General features: G+C 37.6%; 1 non-coding gene and 1 pseudogene across 1 annotated transcript; both read right to left on the reverse strand.

The window, feature by feature from the left end:
• The window catches only part of LOC129473563 (uncharacterized), a 687,223-nt pseudogene that overhangs the window by 321,057 nt on the left and 351,166 nt on the right, over nt 1-15,000 (reverse strand).
• TRNAS-AGA (transfer RNA serine (anticodon AGA)) lies at nt 4,803-4,884 on the reverse strand. The gene has a single exon. It is a non-coding gene; the product is annotated as a tRNA-Ser (tRNA).

The following is a 15,000-nucleotide window of genomic DNA, read 5'->3' on the forward strand; positions in this document are numbered from 1 at the left end:
CTTTTTCTTTCTTTCTTTCCTTTCTTTCTTTCTTTCTTTCTTTCTTTCTTTCTTTCTTTCTTTCTTTCTTTCTTTCCTTCTTTCTTTCTTTCTTCTTTCTCTCTTTCTCTCTCTCTTTCTTTCTTTCTTTCTTTCTTTCTTTCTTTCTTTCTTCCTTCCTTCCTTCCTTCCTTCCTTCCTTCCTTCCTTCCTTCCTTCCTTCCTCCCTCCCTCCTTCTCTCTCTCTTTCTTTCTTGTTCTTCTGGTACAGACGGGGTCTCACCATGCTGCCCAGGCTGGTCTCAAATCCCTGGGCTCAGGCACTCCTCCTGCCTCAGCCTCCCAAAGTGCTGGGATTACAAGCATGAGCCACAGCACCTGGCCACTTTTTTCTTCTATAATATAAACTTTTTTTCTTTTTTCTATAAAAGTTTTTATTCTATGAAAAGCTTTAGCTGCATTTTGTTATATTTTGTTATCATTTTTATTTAGTTCAAAATAATTTAAATCTCCCTTGTGATATATTATTTGGTTTTAGGTTATTTTGTTTAATTTACGTTAATTGATATCTGGTTTAATTCTGTCGTGGTCAGAAAATATACTTCCTGTAATTTCAGTCCTTTTAAGCTTACTGTGACTTATTTTTTAGTCCAAAATAAGGTCTGTCTTGGTAAGTATTCTATGAGCGCTTGAAAAGAAAGTTTTCTGTTATTGCTGAGAAGAGCATTATATAAATGTTAATGACGTCAAATTTGTGGTAATGTGGTTCAAATCTTCTGTATTCGTACTGAATTTTCAGACTACTTGTTCTATCAATTACTGAGAAAGAAGTGTTAAAATTTCCAACTATCAGCCTGGCGCAGTGGCACACGCCTGTTATCCCAGCACTTTGGGAGGCCGAGGGGGGTGGATCACCTGAGGTCAGGAATTTGAGACCAGCCTGACCAACATAGTGAAACCTCGTCTCTACTAAAAATACAAAAATTAGCTGGGTGTGGTGGTGGGCACCTGTAATCCCAGCTACTTGGGAGGCTGAGGCAGGAGAATCACTTGAACCCGGGAGGCGGAGGTTGCAGTGAGCCGAGATCGCACCACGGCGCTCCAGCCTGGGCAACAGAGCAAGACTCTGTCTCAAAAAATAAATAAATAAATAAATAAATAAATAAATAAATAAATAATAAAAAATGTAATTTCCAACTATATTTGAGTAATTTTTCTATTTCTCCTTGCAGTTTAGCAGGTTTTGCTACACATATTTTGAAACACTATTTGTAGGTGCATACATGTAGGGTTGTGGCTTCTTGGTGTATTGACCTCTTTATCATTATTAAATGTTCCTCTTAATCTGATTATAGTCAGTAAATAGGGCAATTTCTTTCTCATTTGTTCCCTTTTCCCAGGTATCAAAATTAGTCACTGCCTATTGTCTATCTGAAGAAAGTGGTTATATATACTTTGTACAGTTTTCCAGTTGTTTAAGGTGGTAGGGTAAGTCTGGTTTCTATTACTTTACCATGGGGAAGAAACAGGAGTCCTTTTGGCACTGGTCTTAAAATGACCAATTTGACTTTAATCCTGGTGGCAAATCACCCTTTCCTTTGAGTTGTGTTTACTGATCCTCTTCCTCCATGATCCTTTTCTTGACTATACACTTTACTGCAACTAATTTTATTCATAATTAACAATGTGAGAGTCAACAATTGCAACAGGCCCATGAAAAATAATTGGTTATTAGATACATGGATACCTTCTTTTATAAAATGTTTGTTCAAGTTTTTGATCATTTAGTTGAGTCATTGATACGTAGCAGTCAGGATTCAACAAAAGAAGCAGAACCACTGGGATGCCCTTCAAGCTTCAGCATTATAAAGACTGTGGGGCAGGTTATCAAGAAAGGAAGAAGGAGGTAAAGTGGGGAATATTAGAACAAGCTGGAACCCACAAGCATGAACTGGAGCCCCACGGGATGAACTGAAATCTGTGTCAGCTCTTGTTGCCTCTCCTTGGTGTTGTAGTATTCTACAGAAGACAGGGTCCTTTGCTTGAAACTAAACACAAACATTTGGTTCAAAAATTACAGAGGTTGAAGGAGAACCCACAGGAAGGTGGGGTAGTTGCAGGTAGAAATACTGCCATGTGACAAGATAAGTCAGCAAGTGAGTTAGCATGAGCTACAAAATGACTGCTACTTAGCTTTCTTTCTCAAATCTTCTGCAAGAATATCTCTTGGGGACCATCCTAACCAGAGACACACAGAGAAAGAAATTCTGGGGAATGTAGTTCAGCCTGGCTAAGTTGATACCATAGCAGTGAAGATAATGTTTGGTATCAATTAAAAATAAAATTTAAATTAAAAAAAGAAAATGTGTTAATTTTACATATATAATTAATAACTTAATTGAAGATTTGCAATAAGTCATGATATACATGTTGTATAAGTCCTCCAACTTTGCTATCTTCTTTAATCTTTTCTGTTTTAATTTTTTTCTATTTTTTCTTTTCTTTGAATCTGTAAACTAGAGATTTTCTTGTTTTCTATTTTTTTTTTTTTTTTTTTTTTTTTTTTCTTTTTTGAGACGGAGTCTCGCTCTGTCGCCCAGGCTGGAGTGCAGTGGCGCAGTCTCGGCTCACTGCAAGCTCCGCCTCCCGGGTTCACGCCATTCTCCTGCCTCAGCCTTTCCGAGTAGCTGGGACTACAGGCGCCCGCCACCACGCCCGGCTAATTTTTTTGTATTTTTAGTAGAGACAGGGTTTCACCGTGGTCTCGATCTCCTGACCTCGTGATCCACCCGCCTCGGCCTCCCAAAGTGCTGGGCTTACAAGCGTGAGCCACCGCGCCCGGCCTCTTGTTTTCTAAAGTTGCTTTACCTTTTAAATATATTTTTGAAACTGCTAGTTAAACTTTAAAAAATACAGACTCAGAACTTAACTGGGATTCATTGAACCTATTGATTAATTTGGAAATAGTTTTCATCTTGATGAAATTGAGTCTAACAAGACATAAATGTTATTTTTCCTCCACTTCCTCCATTTAATTTCCACCAGCAACGTTTTATAGTTTTAAGTGTAGATTTATTGCATATCTTTTGCTAGATTTATTTTTATTTTATTTTATTTATTTATTTTTTGAGACAGAGTCTCGCCCTATCGCCCAGGCTGGAGTGCAATGGCATGATCTCCACTCACTGCAACCTCCACCTCCCGGGTTCAAATGATTCTCCTGCCTCAGCCTCCCGAGTAGCTGGGATTACAGGCACATGCCATCACGCCCGGTTAATTTTTGTATTTTTAGTAGAGAAGGGATTTCACCATGTTGGTCAGGCTGGTCTTGAACTCCTGACCTTGTGATCCGACCCCTCGGCCTCCCAAAGTGCTGGGATTACAGGAGTGAGCCACTATGCCTGGCCGTTAGATTCATTGTCAGACTTTAAAATTTTTGCTGCTATTGGGAATGGAGTATTTTAATTTTAATTTCCACTTATGCATATACACATTTTGGATATGGTCAGTAAAGAAAAGAAGAAACAGACAAATGATATTCAATTATAGCTGAAAGTGAGCATCTACATATTATTTCAAATGTGAGGTAGAGTGACTGAAGAAATAATTGTGCATAACTCTGCTGCACAATAATATCAATATCAATATTTTACATTTTAAACACTAACTTTTAAATAACATAATGGTAATAATTAAAAATTAAAATGTTGATTAACATTTCAGATTTATTTTATACGCAAGAAGGTTACAGATTTTTATACGCAAGAAGGTTACAGACTTCAACGGTGGCTTCACAGAAAAGCTGACTTAACATTCAGAATTCAGTGCACTTCTTCAAATTCTTCCTTTAACTTATACTTTTCAAAATAACCAAATATAATGCAAAATAAGTAAGCTGCATAAATCACGTAATGAGTAATACAAAAGGTAAGTTTACAGTGGAGAAACTTAATAGACATCATCTTAATTCATCACAGTTAACATACGAGTATCAGTACGAATTAACATCATGTGCCACTGGATTTGAAGAATGGTAAAGGACCTTGCTTCACTTCTGTGGTATTCTTGCCAAAATAATCTGAATATAAATCGGAGGAAGTATCAGACAAATTCAAACTGAGGGGGCTGACCTACCTTTTTTTTTTTTTTTTTTTGAGACAGAGTCTCGCTATGTTGCCCAGGCTGGAATGCAGGGGTGCAATCTTGGCTCACTGCAACCTCCACCTCCCGGGTTCAAGCGATTCTCCTGCCTCAGCCTCCCGAGTAGCTGGGATTACAGACGCGCGCCACCACTCCCGGCTAAGTTTTGTATTTTTAGTGGAGACAGGGTTTCGCCATGTTGGCCAGGCTGGTCTTGAACTGGCCTCAAGTGATCCGCCCACCTCGACCTCCCAAAGTGCTGGGATTACAGGCGTAAGTCACCGTGCCCAGCCCTACTTTTCCAAGTGAGACATATTTGTTAACACAAAGATGAGAGATACCTTATGAATATAAATACTTGTTTTCTTCCCGGGCCCAATTCCGTGAAGGAAATTCGAGGCAGGGGGTTCGAAGACAGGAAATGAGGCAGCATCGCCAAGACCTGCGTTTTGCTCAAAGAAAATATTGCTTATTTTTAGGCAAATAAGAAGTAATGTTGAGATCACTGGCACGATGGGAACCCAGTGGCAGTAGAGGTTTGAATGAACGAGGTATCTGGACAAGTCAAGTCAAGAAGTTTGTACCCTTGTGGTAGGAAATGGGTGGTAAGGATTTCCTTGTTAGGTAATTTCACACTGTCAAACTGATGGGTTAAGTTAGCTCACTTGGAGCAAAAATCACCCCGTAGTCGGCAGGGTTCGAACCTGCGCGGGGAGACCCCAGTGGATTTCTAGTCCATCGCCTTAACCACTCGGCCACGACTACAGCTGTGAAACCTTAGCCTTTGATATATTGGCGCAATCACGTGTCAGGTGACGCGTGCAAACTTCTGTTTTTGGTGAGTTTTTTGGAAACGCTAAGGTGAAATGAGAATTCTAGGAAAGGAAGTCAGGACGTCCTTGGTAATTGAGAGCACTGCAATTAGAGTCCTCATTGCATAAGCATTAACGTTTCCAGCAAATATCGTCAGTCGAATAACATCCAGCGAGCGCCTGCCTGCCCCGGGACCGGCCAGGCTTCTGTACTCGCTGGAGCTGGCACCAAACCTAGCCGGTACCGACGGGGAGTCATGGCCAACTCTCCTCTACCGGGATGTTCGGACTTCCAGGAGCCCAAAGCTCCTCGGTGAACGACGGTGTTCGTAGGGGATTCCAGGCACGGAATCGCTTCCGCTGATTTGTGTCTTAGGTGGAGGGAGCGAAAAATTATGTGGAAAAGTCTCCTCTCTGTCCCTTCGTTGTGACATTGTTATGTCTTTTAGGCTCAGAATCTGGTTTGAGTTTTGGCCGACACAAGGGCTTCCCGCGTTGCTCTAAATTTAGCCAACTCAGCAGGTTTTCTTCTTCTCTCTCTTACATTTTGACCTTAATATCTCAATAACAGTGTTTTCCTAAGACCTGAGAGTGATTTTGTCTAGCCCGCTTAGAGAGTCTTAATCTAATTTTCTAAAGAAGAAAGAGAGGTAGAGGAAGAGGAGAAAAGGGAGAGTGGGCAGAGGAGAAGAGAACGATGACAGATGGGTCTATTGTGACATCTGAAAGGAGGAGAGGAGAGGGGTGAAGAGAAGAGTGAAGGCTTTGCTATGGAAATATTAATAAAATCAACTATAAGAAATCCCATGGTTTAACGAAAGGGAGTCTGCTCTGAGGGGAGTATTAAGCTGAGTTTGGAGTAAGAGAACCAGATTCCATATTTAACTGAGGAGTCTGTTATTTAAACTTTCTTGTTAAAATGAGTATCAGTCACATAAACCTCCTTTAAAAATCGTGTCAAGTTATGAAATGACTAAATACAAATTTAAAGGAAAGTATAAGTTGTGATAGAAGGTGTTTCCATGTCATATCATATCCCTTTTATTTGGTCTACACATTTTAACAAGCATATAACATTTTAATTAGATTCCTTCAGAACTCTAGTTTGAAGGGAGTTAAATACTGAAGAAATAACAGACTTTTCATGCTTAAAAAAATCAGCAAAAAGGAAACTCGCTGTGATTAATATTAATGTGAACTGAATTTATTGAATCAATTATTGTTTTGCTTAGAATAAAAATGAACAGAGACTTGTGATAGCTTCAATCCTCTTTTTTTTTTCTCCTCATTCATATGTGTGAACCAAAGCATGGCAGAATAGATTCAGGTAAAACAAATGAATCAGGGTTCACTTGTAGGAAGCAAAACTATTCTAGACATTTTAGTCCCAAACTGAAAACAGTCCAAAGTCCATCAACAATAGAAAAGATAGTTGTTTTTCATACAAAGGAACAGTAGAGCAATAAGAACAAAGAATTTTCAATTACACACAAATTGGAAGAATCTTACAAACATAATATTGAAGTGATGCCATACACAAAGGCATACATGCTTTTGTTCATATATACTGTAGCTCAAAACAAACTAAACAAATCTGTGGTGTTAGAAATCAGGAAGGTGATTGTTGAAGGTAATTACACTGAGAAAGGCCATGAAGAGACTTGTTGGAGATCTTGGGAATGGTTCTATTTCTCAGTCTGAGTTCTGGGTTCACAGGTGTGTTCACTTTGTGAAAATTTCTTGAGCTGTGTAATTACGGTTTATATACTTTTCTGCATCAATATTGTGTTATACGTCAATTAAAAATGTACTTAGGCAAGGTGTGGTGGCTCACATATGTAATCGCAGCACTTTGGGAGGCCAAGGTGGGAGGATCACTTGAGGCCAGGCATCCAAGACCAACCTGGGCAACAGCCTGGGCAACGAAGCGAGACCCTCATCTCTACAAAAAAAAATTAATTACATTAGTTAATTAACTAATTAATTTTATTTTTGAGATGGAGTCTCACTCTGTTGCCCAGGCTGGAGTGCAGTGGCACGATCTCCACCTCCTAGGTTCAAAGGATTCTTCTGCCTCAGCCCTACGAGTAACTGGGATTACAGGCACACGCCACCAAGCCCAGCTAATTTTTGTATTTTCAGTAGAGACAAGGTTTCGCCATGTCGGCTAGGCTGGTCTCGAATTCCTGACCTCAGGTGATCCACCTGCCTCAGCCTCCCAAAGTGCTGAGATTAGAGGCATGAGCCACTGTGCCCGGCCAAATTAAATAATAAAAAAAAGTACCTAAGGATCAAAACCTCTCAAGCTATTTTAAATAAAATGGCATTAATAAAGAATGTAGAGGCTTACAAAATTTTTAGAAGAGAGGAAGGTATCAGTTCTAATTTGATTCTGCAGGAATTGTTCCCAAAATAACCTCAAGGAAATAGTCTCCATCAAGGCTGTTGTTGTTCCCACAATCAAGAAAGTAGGAAATCAAGATGCTTCTACTAGAATTGTTCATTTCAGGTAAGTCTGTCAGTGATTGGTGCCCAGGTCTTAATTTATAAAGATGATGGAGTGAAGACACAGAGAGGTCAATGCCATTGAAAGAAAATTATAATGTTATTCACAGTTTCCCTAGAAACGAGAAGTGCAGCACACCATGCAGGGCCACATTGGGAAGTACCAGTGTCACCCAGGAGGCAGAAAGGAGTGAAAAGGAAGGCATAAATTAAAGTCTTTATTGGGGTTGCCATGGGAAAGACAAGGCAAATCAAGGTAAACAGTTTAGAATTGGCTAGTTTGAATAATTCTGGCAGGCTTTGGATATAGAGGCTGTCCCTGGTTGTCTGATATTTGGCCCTTAGTTGATTTACCCCAGGGGAAATATTGGCTTAGTGTGTTAGTTAGATAAAGGAGGTCATTCAAAGTATGGACTCTGGATAGTAGGAGATGTAAATAACTGGCTATAGTTTGGGCCCTCTGATCAATGATGCCAAATGGATCAATGGATGCCAAATAGACAAATACAGGCTCAAAGAAAACACAGAGCAGTCAGAAAGCAATTTACATTTCTAAACAAGTTGCCAAATTCTGTTGCTGCTGGTCTGGGAACGATACTTTGAGAATCACATTTTGCAGAGCACAGCATGCCTCCCAGATGTGAATGAGCAAACTGATGCTCCTTATGTTGTGTTCCTCTGCAGAAAACCCCAATGAGTCCATGACAATGCTTGTGAACACAAAACAACAGAAACAGAAGGCTCCTTATTTCCATATTTGAAAATCCTGAGGCAAAGCTTAAATCACACCCAGAACCCTATCTGCAAGAATTGGAGAAATGTTGTTCTTTCTAGCCTCTGGTCTAGGAAAGCTCACTTGAAGGAGTTGGAGATGGTTACTACCAATCTACTATACCCTGTACAGATGTTGAAGCTGAAATGTTTTGCCAAAATAGAGGGCCTTCCCAGAGGATTAAAAGTAATGTCAGTATTGCACTGGGAGGGAACTTTCACTATCCTTGAAAGAGGACCCAGTGTAATAGACTGGTGTATTAGTCCATTTTCACATGTTCCAGGGCAGGAAGCATCCAGCATGGGAGAAAGATGTGGGCTGAGAGGCTAGGCCTATCTTGTCCCTTCAAGTTTTTCTGCCTGCTTTATATTCGCTGGTGGCTAATTAGATGGTGCCCAACCAATTAAGGGTGGGTCTGCCTTCCCCAGCCCAGTGACTCAAATGTTAATCTCCTTTGGCAACACCCTTACAGACACACCCAGAATCAATATTGCATCCTTCAATACAATCAAATTGACAGTCAGTATTAACTATCACACTAGACATGAATCCTTTCTCATAAATATGTATTACAAATATCTTCTTCTATTCTGTGCTTTGCCTTTTTACATTGTTGATGGTGTCTTTGGATGACTGAAGTTCTGAAGTCTGAAAGGTCAGTTTATCAATCTGTTTCTTTTATAGTTATTGCTTTTTGTGCTTATTAAACAGGAAGTATTTGCCAACCCAAAGTTCATGACAATAGTTCATTGTTTTCTTTATAACTTTTATTGTTTTAACTTGATTTGGATCTTTAATCCATCTTGAATTTTTTTAGGGAATAATTTAAGGAAGACGTTAGTGCCCACATTGTCTTCCTTTGTATATCCAGTTGATTCAGCATCACCTTTGGAAAAATCTCTTTCCCTGATTGAATTGCATTGTATGTGGTTTTACATAGGTAGATCCATTTTGTTTCATTGATCTCTATCTTTATGTCAGTAACACTCTTTCTTAATCAGTATAATATAAACCTCATTATGTGGTAGTGAAAGTCCTTCAGATCTGCTCTTCCTCTGCAAGATTTCCTTGGTGATTCTAGGTCCTTTCCAGTTGCACATGTGTTTTAGAAACAATTTGTCAATTCTACCAAAAGTCTTGTTTCAATTTATTTCAATTACATTGAATCTGAGCCTTTCAGTCAATGAATATTTTATATCCCTTCATTTATGTTGATATTTAAAAAATTATATGCACAGTGATTTGTAGCTATTAATGTACCACATATTTTTGTAGCTATTAATTTTGTACCAAAATTAGCTAATTAATGTACCACATATTTTTGTAGCTAATTAATGTACATATTTTTGTAGCTAATTAATGTGGTACATTAATTAGCTAATTAATGTACCACATATTTTTGTAGCTATTAATTTTGTACCAATATTTGTAGCTATTAATGTACCACATATTTTTATTGCATTTATTATCGTATTTATTATTAGGCCATTGATAGTGTTCTTGATATTGTAAATCACATTTTAAAAATGTATTGTCTATTTTTTCAAAGTATATATGAAAACAACTTATATTTGAATATTAGTTTTTGTACCCAGCAAACTTATTTTCACTTAATGATTCTAATGATTTGTAGATGTTAGAGATTTTTCAAATACATAAATACATTATCTGCCAATGATGGCAGTCCTATTTCTTCATTTCAATCTTAATATCTTTTAATACTTTGTCTTATGTAACGGCCTAGGATCTCCAACAATGTTGAATAGCAGTGGTGATAGTGGTCATGCTTGTCTTGGTCCCAATATCTGGGAGAAAGTGTTAAATATTTACTATAATTAGGATATTAAATGTAGGATTTTGTATATATGCATTCTGGGATTAAGAAATTTCCTTTCTATACATAGATTGCTTTCCTTTTTTAACCAATGTGGTGTTGAATTTTGTCAAATACTTTTACTGCATCTACTGATATGATTATTTGTTTTTTTCTCTTATACTTTGTGGTAAATTTAAAGTGATTGATTTTTTTATATTAAAGAATTCGTGTTACTGAAACACATTACAGCTTAACATTTGACTGTTCTTTCTGCATATTACTGGGTCTGATTGTTCTTACTGTCTTTAGTTGTTTTTAGTGGTTTTATATCTAGAATGTTTAACACAAAGATTGACTTGTAATTTCTTCTTTAGTAATTCCTTGTCAGGTTTTAGTATAAAGATTATGCTGGCCCTACAAAGAAAATTGTGAAGAGTTTTCATTTTTTTCTATTTTCTGAAAGAGTATGTGTATATTAGATCTTCCTTAACATTTTAAGATTTCAGCAATGAAGCCATTTTTGCATAGTGTTTGCCTGCTTTCTCCAGGAGACGGAGGTTTCAGTGAGCCAAGATCACACCATTGCACTCCAGCTCTAGCGACAGGGTGGGACTCCGTCTCAAAAACAAACAAACAAACAAAATAGATTGGGCCTGGTGCAGTGGTTCCTGCCTGTAATCCCAGCACTTCGGGAGGCTGAGGCCAGTGGATCTCGTGAGCCCAGAAGTTAGAGACCAGCCTAGGCTATATAGAATATTAATCTAGATATTAATCATTTGATGGCTTCAGATATAGATATAGATATAGATATAGATATAGATATAGATATAGATATAGATATTGCAAATGCCTTTTCCATTCCTTGGCTGTGTTTTCACTCTTTTAATGCTGTCTTTTGCAGCCAATACATCCCTTATTTAAAATAAGCCCAATACATCTTATTTTATGATTTATGTTCCTTATGTACTGTTTGAGAAATCTTTGCCTAGCCCAAGATCATGAAGATGTTCTACTGTGTTTTCTTCTAGAAATTTTATCTTTTTTTCTATCACATTGATGTCTATTATATAATAAAATAATTTTGTTTATAATGTGACATAGGGGTCAAGGTTTATTTTTACTCTATGTGATTAAAAAGATCATTCCTACTTGACTGAATTGACCTACCTGTTTTGTAAAGTGGCAGCGTAAGTTTTCAAGCTTAGTTAATCTTCTACAATATTGACATGATTTTTCAAATTCCTTTGCATTTACAAAAATATACTTAATTTCCACAAAAATACATGCTGGTATTTTGATTGGGATTTCATTGAATCTATTGATCAATTTAGGAAAAATTAATATCCTAACAATATTAAATCTTCCAAATTATAAACCTGATATATCATTTCACTTATTTAAGTCTTCTTTAATTTATCCCAGTAATGTTTTTTAGTTTTTATTATAGTTTTTTTGCACACTTTTTTTACATTTATTAATGCTGTTGTAAATGGAACTTTTTGTTGTTGTTGTTTTATGAAACAGTGTCTCACTTTGTCACCCACGCTGGAGTGTAGTGGCATGATCATGGCTTACTGCACCCTTGACCTTCCAGGTTCAAGCGATCCTCTTACCTCAGCCTCCCAAGTAGCTGAGACCACAAATGTGCACCACCACGCCTGGCTAATTTTTTTACACAATGTTTTTGTAGAGATAGGTTCTCACTATATTGTCTAGTCTCAGACTCCTGGGCTCAAGAGACTTTCCTGCCTCTGCCTCCCAAAGTGCTGGGATTACAGGTGAGAGCCACTGCACTCATCCTCAAAAATTGACTTTTTAAAATTTCATTTTTCATTTGTTTGTTGCTAGTATATGTGAGCATATTTGATATTTTGTATATTGACTACGAAGTCGGTACCATGCTAAATTTACTTACTAATTCCAATCATTTTTTAGATTCTTCTCAGTTTTGTACACTTATAATCAAGTTATCTTCTAATAATGAAGGCTGTATTTATTTCCCAATATTAATATCAATCATTTATTTTTCTTATTTTACTGCAGTAGCTACTATTGCCACCATAGTATTGAATAGAAGTGATAATCGTGGGCATTCTTGTCATGTTCCCAAACTCAGGTTCATTGTAGGTGTTTTGTAGTTAAGATTTATTACACTAAAGAAATTCCCCTTTATTCTCATTTTGAGAGTTTTTAATCATGAATTGTTGAATTTTATCAAATGCTTAGTCTATGTCTACTAAGATGAAAATTTGGCTTTTATATTTATTCTATTAATGTGGCAAATTACATTTTAAAAAGTTAAACCAAATTTCCATTTCTAGAGTAAATCTCATTTGAATATAATGTTTTGACTTTTAAAATAATATGCTTTATTTACTTTGCTGATATTTTGGTAAAAAGTTTTGAGTCTATGTTTAAAAGAAATATTGGCTTGTAATATTCTGCTCTTGTACTCTCTTTTTGGGTTTTGGTATCAGAATTATGTCTGTGTAGTTAAATTAGCTGAACAATCTTTTCTCTTTTTCAGTTCTCTGAATAGCTTTCTGAAAGACTGATATTATTTATCTCTTACTTGTATGTGGGAATTCACAAGTGAATCTACCTATGCCTGGAGGTGTATATGAGTGGCTCTTTAAATTATGGATTTAATTTTTCCAATAAGTATAGGACAATAAAGATTTCCTATTGCTTTTTGTGTCAGTTGTGGCATATTGTTTTTCTTTCTTTCTTTCTTTCTTTCTTTCTTTCTTTCTTTCTTTCTTTCTTTCTTTCTTTCTTCTTTTTTTTTTTGAGACGGAGTCTCACTCTGTGGCCCAGGCTGGAGTGCAGTGGCGCGATCTTGGCTCACTGCAACCTCCACCTCCTGGGTTGAAGCAATTCTTGTGCCTCAGCCTCCAGAGTAGCTGGGATTACAGGCATGTGCCACCAGGCCCAGCCAATTTTTGTATTTTTAGTAGAGACAGGGTTTCACCGTGTTGGCCAGGCTGGTCTCAAACTCCTGACCTCAGGTGATCCACCTGCCTTGGCCTCCTGAAGTGCTGGGATTACAGGCGTGATCCACTGCACCCATCCATATTGTGTTTTTCAAGGAATGTATCTATTTCATCAAATGTTTCCCATATATTGACATAAACACATTTATAATACCTCTTTCTTGTTTTTAAAATATCTTTAGGGTGTATATATATACACATATAATGTTTCATTCCCAATGCTAGTATTCATGTGTTATCTTACCCTCTTTTTAAAATCAGTCTTATTCAAGGTACATTCATTTTGTCAGTCTTTTCAAAGAACCAAACTTTTACTTTGTTGATTTTCTGTGATGTATGTTTGCTTTCCATTTTATTGATTTGTGCACTTATTTTTAATAGCTCCTTGTACTTTTTGCATTTAAATTGCTGGCTTTTTATAATCTCTTGAGTTAGATCACTGATTTTCAATCTTTCTATTGTTGCAATACATGTAGTTAAAAGTAAAAATTGTTCTCTATAAACAGCTTTAGATGCATTAGACAAATTATAATACGTCTTATTTTCATTATCTTTCAGCTTAAAACATTTAAAAATTTCTATTGTGTTTTCTTCTTTGACCTGTAGAGTGTAGGAAACAAACTGCTTTATTTCCAAACATTCAGAGTCTTCTGGTAGTTTTTCCGGGATACAACAAAGACTGAAGCTTTGTTACAATTTGTCTGGTTTAGTTTCTCCTTGCTGTGAAGGCATAGCCTTACTCCTTTTATGTGGTCCTTACTTTAAAGGTTTATCACTTAGTGCTAAGGGTTAGTATTTCTGAAGTCTCAAAACAACAGCCATTTTACCAATGGGGCTCCAACTGGGAGAGGCATGAACATCAACCTCTGTCTCCCTAGAACCATGCAGCTACTGGATCTCTAGAGATCATTAGCCTTCCAGTTGCTCTTTCCTGTACTGGAATATCTTCCTGTGTAGGTACAACTTAGGAATTAGCCAGTAATATAAGGGGAATTTATAATACAAATTTGAGATCTTTCTCTGTGGTTCCCTCATCACTTGAATTTTGACCATCAAGTTCTATGCACGTTAGTAGCCCCAAACTCTGACCAGTATCTCCTTAGTCCAGCACAACTGCCTCTTTCCACATGAGGTCTATTCCACGATGGTGCAATACAGGACACACCTTCAGGAAGAAAGCACTTTTGAATGTGCAAACTCATATAATGTGCTTCCCTTCTCTCAAGGATTGTAGTTTGTCAAGCCTTGCCTGGGTTGACAGCTCATCAGTGCCTTCAAACAGTTGCTTTAAGTCGGGCGTGGTGGCTCACACCTGTAATCCCAGCATTTTGGGAGGCTAAGGCGGGTAGATCACGAGGTCAGAGTTCAAGATCAGCCTGGCCAACATGGTGAAACCCTGTCTCTACTCAAAATACAGGCCTGTAATCCCAGTCACGTGGGAGGCTGAGCCAGGAGAATGGCTTGAACTCAGGAGGCGGAGGTTGTGGTGAGCCAAGATTGTGGTACTGCACAGCAGCCTGGGCGATAGAGCGAGACTCTGTCTCAGAAAAAAAAAAGGCGGAAACAAACAAACAATTGCTTTATAGTTCTTATCCACGATGAATCATTTTTCTTCTAGATTAAAAAAGAAGTAATAGATTAAAAAGAAAGTAATAGAGACAAACAAGATTCAATGTTAGGTGAAAAGGATGGGGCATCAATCACTCTACTGTACAACAGTGTTAACAAAGAAAAGAATCTATTGGCTGAAAGTGCTGCACAATAATATTAACTTTTAAATTCGATGGCCAAAATTTCATGACAAAATGTTAATAATTATTATTTTTCTTTTTTTTTTTTTTCGAGACAGAGTCTCGCTCTGTCGCCCAGGCTGGAGTGCAATGCTGCGATCTCAGCTCACTGCAACCTCCGCCTCCTGGGTTCAAGTGATTCTCCTGCCTCAGCCTTCGAGTAGCTGGGATTACAGGTGCCCGCCACCACGCC

Source organism: Symphalangus syndactylus, chromosome 23 (genome assembly GCF_028878055.3).
Source record: "Symphalangus syndactylus isolate Jambi chromosome 23, NHGRI_mSymSyn1-v2.1_pri, whole genome shotgun sequence".
In the NCBI taxonomy this organism is placed as follows: Eukaryota; Metazoa; Chordata; class Mammalia; order Primates; family Hylobatidae; genus Symphalangus; species Symphalangus syndactylus.